The 6,995-nt window shown below is 53.2% G+C and overlaps 1 non-coding gene across 1 annotated transcript; it reads left to right on the plus strand.

Annotated features, from left to right (window-relative positions):
• The first annotated feature begins 1,326 nt into the window (after positions 1 to 1,326).
• On the plus strand, positions 1,327 to 1,433 carry LOC123460370. The gene has a single exon (XR_006636935.1). It is a non-coding gene; the product is annotated as a U6 spliceosomal RNA (small nuclear RNA).
• Positions 1,434 to 6,995: the final 5,562 nt, after the last annotated feature.

Consider the following 6,995-nt stretch of genomic DNA (forward strand, 5'->3'; position numbering starts at 1 on the left):
AGAGCTGATGCAGGTCTCAATGTATTACTTTCTTTTCCATCAATGAATCCTTAAGACAAATTTAATTCTTGTGCTTTTGTTCCCTACAAAGTAAAATATGCTGAATTTTCTCTTCCACTTTACAAAGGTGTTCAACATCTGCCTCCAATGGTTTCAAGATCTCGTCTGTGAACTAAGTTCTATATGATGGTTCAATTGACACTCCACAGACAGTAGGTTTGCAGTCTACCAAAAGTCCCACTTTCACAAGAACCAGTCTGGCCGTGGAGACTCATGCTGGTAATTTGGGCACTTGGGAGGCTGGATCAGAAGGATTGCTGAGAGTTCAAGACCAATCTGGGCTACATAGTGGGCAGCAGTGGGGAGGAACATTAGGAAATGAGTCTAAAATCTGGGCTGCAAGATGCTGCTATTGGAAGTGCCCTAACTATCTTTATTCTCAGTAAGGCATCATGTCAGACTAACAAAAAACAAGAAAGCCAGGTGGGTGGTGCACACCTTTAATCCCAGCACTAGGGAGGCAAAGGTAGGAGGATCACGGTGAGTTCGAGACCACCTGGTGAATTCCAGGTAAGCCTAGGCTAGAACAAGACTCAAAAACTAAAAACCTCAGAAAACTAAAAAAATAAAAATAAAAGGTTTACCTCTGCATGTGGCCAAGTACAGACAATGAAACCCTTGGGGAAGAGCTGGCTTCAGCGAGCACAGGCTTGTGATTCAGACTTAGTTCTGAGCAGCTCCAGTGCAGCTGACATTTTCTAGGGAGAGCCCATGGACTCTGTCCTGGTGGTGGGCACATAAATGTAACTTTCCTTGCTAAGCAACCTGGCCCTTTAGCCCATTTCAGCCTTGGTCTGTCTCTTTCCCCTGGAAGGACAATGCTTGTCCACAATCCCATTGAGCCACCAGCACCAGCACTTGTCTGTAGTTGGGTGTGTACACCAAGGTGCCAGGTGGCTGGACACCTTACTCAGCTGTAAGCCACACAGGGCTCTATGCGTGTGCATGTGTCCCAGGTACAGTGCTCACAAGCTGGTAGCCAGCACTGCTGAACACTGTGCTTTGCCACCCAGGGGCCATCCTGAGACACAAAGGCTAATGGATCTGTGACTCAGTCTCTCTGGGCTGACCCCTGGGCCTTTCGACAGCAAAGTCCATTTCTCAGGTGCACAGGCTGCCACCCAAGCTGAAGGCTACATGGATAGCAGGTGCCCCGTTCCTGGCCTGGCACCCACCGAGCAGGCAGGACCTTTCCACTGGGCAGAAGGAAGCCCTGCCAAGAAATAAACCAAGACATGGAGCCCACATGTGTCAAGAGTCACCTGGGTGCTCGCTTCGGCAGCACATATACTAAAATTAGAACGATACAGAGAAGATTAGCATGGCCCCTGTGCAAGGATGACACGCAAATTCATGAAGCGTCCTGTATTTTTTTTAAAGTGTCACCTGGCAGGGCTGACAGCTTCCGAGGAACCAGCAGATGTGACGCGCAGCAGCGTGTACCCCACACAAGCCACTCCAGGGAAGAGAGCCATCCACATCGTCCCCACGCACAGGCTGTCACCTTGCATTTCACGGCTGCTCCTCTTCCATGGGAGGGAAGTCCCGTGAAGGCGGAGACCATTGAAAGGCAGCTGAGCAGGAGCCAGCTGCAGATCATTTAGGCCCTGAATCAAGCACAAGCCAGAGTCACATCCACTTACTTCCACGCCGGATGGTTAGATGTGCAAATGACAGTTGTCAGGACAAAAGGAGGCTCAGAGCAATACTACACAACATCTGCCAGGCGCTCATGACGCCTCTGTGTATGTTTCACACGGTACCAGTGGATGGTCATCTTCTACCATGCCGTGTGGCTTCACCAGAAAGCAGCCAGAATCCAAACAGCAAGTCTTGTTTCCAAGTCAGTCCAGGGCCGCCCCACCCGCCTCTGGGCTCCCTGCAGCGTGAAGGAGCCACAGCCATCTTGTCCTGGGATAATGCCAGGTTCACTGTGTCTGTGAGCCCACCGGGTCTTCAGAGTGTGTTGCATTACTGTTATTTACACAGAAAAAGACTGTGGGAATTGTACCACAAATTATACCGCAACGAGATTATTTTGGAGTGAGATGTGGTAGCTCACACCTTTAGTCCAGCATTCAGGAGAGGTTGAAGAGGTAGAATAATCACTGTGTGTTTGAGGGCAGTCCGGGCTACAGAATGAGTTCAGTTTGAGCTACATAGAGTGAAACCCTACTTCAAAAACAAAAATAAACAAGATTCCTGTAGCTTCTTTTCATTTATTTTCTATTGAGCAACTTAAATGTGTTTGTAAATTTTCCAGAAGAACTAATTCTAGCTTGATAAGATGTGCGTGTGTGTGCGTGTGTGTGCGTGTGTGTGCACGTGTGTGTGTGCGCGCACGTGTGTGTGCATGTGCGTGCGTGTGTGTGCATGTGTGCGTGTGCGTGTGTGTGCGTGTGCGCGCGTGTGTGCACGTGTGTGTGCGTGCGCGCGTGTGTGTTCACGTGTGTGCGTGTGTATGTGCGCGTGGGCGTGTGCGCGTGGGCATGTGCGCATGTGCGTGTGTGCATGTGTGTGTGTGTGTGCACATGTGTGCGTGTGTGTGCGTGTGTGCGTGTGCACGTGTGTGTGTGTGCGTGTGCGTGCGTGTGTGTACAGGAGGACAACCTCAGGTGCCTTTCTCTAGGACTGCTGTCCACGTTTTTTGAGACAGGATCTCTCACTGGCCTGGTGCTTGCTTGCTTACTTAGGCTAAACGGACTGGCCAGGGAATCCCAGGGATCTACCTGTCTCTGCCACCCCAGAACTAGGGCTATATATACATGAAGCACCATGCAGGGGTTCTGGGGATTGAACGTGGATCTTCATGTTACAAGGCAAGGACTTTACCAACTGAGCTATTTCCCCAGCCTAGGCTTGCCTTCCAGGTGGAGCAGGGTGAGGCCAGGCACTAAGACCCTCCAGCAATGCTGGGTCACCCTCCACAGACGTTCAGGAACCCACAGTCAAAATCCCAAGTTCCAGGCACTTACACCCACACGACTTGTCACAGAGAAACTCGGTCATCTGAATGCTCTAGATATGAACATGAAGGAACATCCTTTTAGGCAACACGTCCCCTGCTTTCCATCCCCGTGTCCCCTTCCCAAGCATCCTCTTCATGCACCCCCAGGCACTGAGAGGCCCTCCGTTGAGCTGCCCTCAAGCAGTTCAGCTGCCTGAGCAGACTTGCGGCTGAGAATAGGTTTTCAGTCTCCCCACACTACATTTTTTAAATATCTGTATTGACAGCTTCATAAGTATCAACAATATACCATGATCATCCCTTCCCACCACCCTCTTCTTTCCCCTCCCAAGTTCCACTTGCACTAAATCCCTTCTTTTTTCTCTTCTATTCTGATGTCATTATTTCTTTTCTTCCTGATTTTTAGGTCTTGTATAGGTAGTATCAGCCCCTGTGAAATCATAAATAAATATTAAGGCCACTTTGTGTCTGAAAGAACAATCACTTTCAAGTCTTGTATGAACTCCTTCCCTTCCTTTTGCTCTTAGATTCTTTCCTCTTCCATAATGGTCCCTGAGCCTTAGAGGGTGAGTAGAGGTGTGCCATTTAGTGTTGAACACTTCACTGTCACTTCTCAGAAAAGAGAAGCTTCTCTAACCAAAAGTAAGAGGAGCATTAATATATGGGGAGAAACATTAGTGTTTACAGGGCAGTCATAAGTCCCTAGACTTCTGTTAAGCCAAGTGTCACAGAGCCTTTCCTCAGCCATCTTCACCCTGCCACCACTATTCCTCAGCGGTCACTGACGGGGTTTGTGTCACTCCTCCCAAGACACTCATTACACCTGCTGCCAGTGCTGTGTGCATGGCCCCCCATCTGGGTAAAACAACCTCTATCACCCAGACTCAAGAACTGGTCACCAGTGTCACCCAACTCAGGTATCTCACTCGTATTGCCCCATGAGTGACAGGAGCTGTGCACCAGTGGGGTCATCTGGCAGTGCAGCAGTGGCCCCATGAGTGACAGGAGCTGTGCACCAGTGGGGTCAACTGGCAGTGCAGCAGCAGTCCCATGAGTGACAGGAGCTGTGCACCAGTGGGGTCATCTGGCAGTGCAGCAGTGGCCCCATGAGTGACAGGAGCTGTGCACCAGTGGGGTCATCTGGCAGTGCAGCAGTGGCCCCATGAGTGACAGGAGCTGTGCACCAGTGGAGTCATCTGGCAGTGCAGCAGTGGCCCCATGAGTGACAGGAGCTGTGCAACAGTGGAGTCACCTGGCAGTGCAGCAGTGGTCCCATGAGTAACAGGAGCTGTGCACCAGTGGAGTCATCTGGCAGTGCAGCAGCGGCCCCATGAGTGACAGGAGCTGTGCACCAGTGGAGTCATCTGGCAGTGCAGCAGTGGCCCCATGAGTGACAGGAGCTGTGCAACAGTGGAGTCATCTGGCAGTGCAGCAGTGGTCCCATGAGTGACAGGAGCTGTGCACCAGTGGAGTCATCTGGCAGTGCAGCAGTGGCCCCATGAGTGACAGGAGCTGTGCAACAGTGGAGTCATCTGGCAGTGCAGCAGTGGTCCCATGAGTGACAGGAGCTGTGCACCAGTGGAGTCATCTGGCAGTGCAGCAGCGGCCCCATGAGTGACAGGAGCTGTGCACCAGTGGAGTCATCTGGCGGTGCAGCAGTGGCCCCATGAGTGACAGGAGCTGTGCACCAGTGGAGTCATCTGGCAGTGCAGCAGCAGCCCCATGAGTGACAGGAGCTATGCACCAGTGGAGTCATCTGGCAGTGCAGCAGTGGTCGCATGAGTGACAGGAGCTGTGCACCAGTGGAGTCATCTGGCAGTGCAGCAGTGGCCCCATGAGTGACAGGAGCTGTGCACCAGTGGGGTCATCTGGCAGTGCAGCAGTGGCCCCATGATGACAGGAGCTGGGCACCCTGGAGTCATCTGGCAGTGCAGCAGTGGCCCTATGAGTGACAGGAGCTGTGCACCAGTGGGGTCATCTGGCAGTGCAGCAGCGGCCCCATGAGTGACAGGAGCTGTGCACCCTGGAGTCATCTGGCATTGCAGGAGTGGATCCATGAGTGACAGGAGCTGTGCACCAGTGGGGTCATCTGGAAGTGCAGCAGTGGCTCCATGAGTGACAGGAGCTGTGCACCAGTGGAGTCATCTGGCAGTGCAGCAGTGGCCCCATGAGTGACAGGAGCTGTGCACCATGGAGTCATCTGGCAGTGCAGCAGTGGCCCCATGAGTGACAGGAGTTGTGCACCAGTGGAGTCATCTGGCAGTGCAGCAGTGGCTCCATGAGTGACAGGAGCTGTGCACCAGTGGGGTCATCTGGCAGTGCAGCAGTGGCCCCATGAGTGACAGGAGTAGTGCACCTTGGAGTCATCTGGCAGTGCAGCAGTGGCCCCATGAGTGACAGGAGCTGTGCACCAGTGGGGTCATCTGGCAGTGCAGCAGTGGCCCCATGAGTGACAGGAGCTGTGCACCAGTGGGGTCATCTGGCAGTGCAGCAGTGGCCCCATGAGTGACAGGAGCTGTGCACCCTGGAGTCATCTGGCAGTGCAGCAGTGGCCCTATGAGTGACAGGAGCTGTGCACCAGTGGAGTCATCTGGCAGTGCAGCAGCGGCCCCATGAGTGACAGGAGCTGTGCACCAGTGGAGTCATCTGGCAGTGCAGCAGCGGCCCCATGAGTGACAGGAGCTGTGCACCAGTGGGGTCATCTGGCAGTGCAGCAGTGGCCCTATGAGTGACAGGAGCTGTGCACCAGTGGAGTCATCTGGCAGTGCAGCAGTGGCCCCATGAGTGACAGGAGCTGTGCACCAGTGGAGTCATCTGGCAGTGCAGCAGTGGTCGCATGAGTGACAGGAGCTGTGCACCAGTGGGGTCATCTGGCAGTGCAGCAGTGGCCCCATGAGTGACAGGAGTTGTGCACCAGTGGAATCATCTGGCAGTGCAGCAGTGGCTCCATGAGTGACAGGAGCTGTGCACCAGTGGGGTCATCTGGCAGTGCAGCAGTGGCCCCATGAGTGACAGGAGCTGTGCACCATGGAGTCATCTGGCAGTGCAGCAGTGGCCCCATGAGTGACAGGAGCTGTGCACCAGTGCGGTCATCTGGCAGTGCAGCAGTGGTCCCATGAGTGACAGGAGCTGTACACCCTGGAGTCATCTGGCAGTGCAGCAGTGGTCCCTTGAGTGACAGGAGCTGTGCACCAGTGGGTCATCTGGCAGTGCAGCAGTGGTCCCATGAATGACAGGAGCTGTAGGCCACTGGGGTCAGCTGGAAGGCCTTTTGCTTCTTCTTCTTGTTGATCTTTTCAGGAAAGAAGATTGAGATTTCCCATAAACAGGTGAGAACAGAAACCCTCCTTTCAGATGGCAACTGGAATCTCTTCAGCTACCTAGCTCAGGAGCCCAAATTAGGTGTGTTTCCATTAAAGTGAATTCTCTAGCCATCCTCCCCACCCCGCCTCCTAAAGATCTTCTGGCAATTTCTCACCAGCCTTTGGTGTACCTCCCCCCACTCCTACGAGAACATCTGTTTGGAAAGCAGATTGCTTTCAGCTGATGCATTCACCAGATGAGTGGGACGTGCCCCTGAGCTGAAAGACATTGAGTGTGTGCTGGGGCACGTGGGACACACAGATGTCAAGCACACCCTCCTAATGCACAGGCCCTCTGACGCACGAGAGCAGGCTGATGCTAATGCCAGGCGGCGGGCACAGCCTCTAACTCACTTGGGGGTGGGCATGCAGGCCACAGGCTGACCTCAGCACCATCCTGGCCCTTTACAGTGTGAAATTTCAATTTCTACATCAGAGCTTTTTGTTTGTCCTGGGGTGAAAAAAATAACTTCATTCCAGACCTGGGCTGATGCTTTCCAGGTCAGCAGTGTGGCTGGGGAAGAGGCAGCCAGGGAGAAAGAAGCACAACTCCACCAGGCACATTAAACTTACAAGCTGTGCGTGGTGAGCCCACTGTGCCCCAG

This window comes from Jaculus jaculus, chromosome 4 (genome assembly GCF_020740685.1).
Source record: "Jaculus jaculus isolate mJacJac1 chromosome 4, mJacJac1.mat.Y.cur, whole genome shotgun sequence".
NCBI classification, from domain to species: Eukaryota; Metazoa; Chordata; class Mammalia; order Rodentia; family Dipodidae; genus Jaculus; species Jaculus jaculus.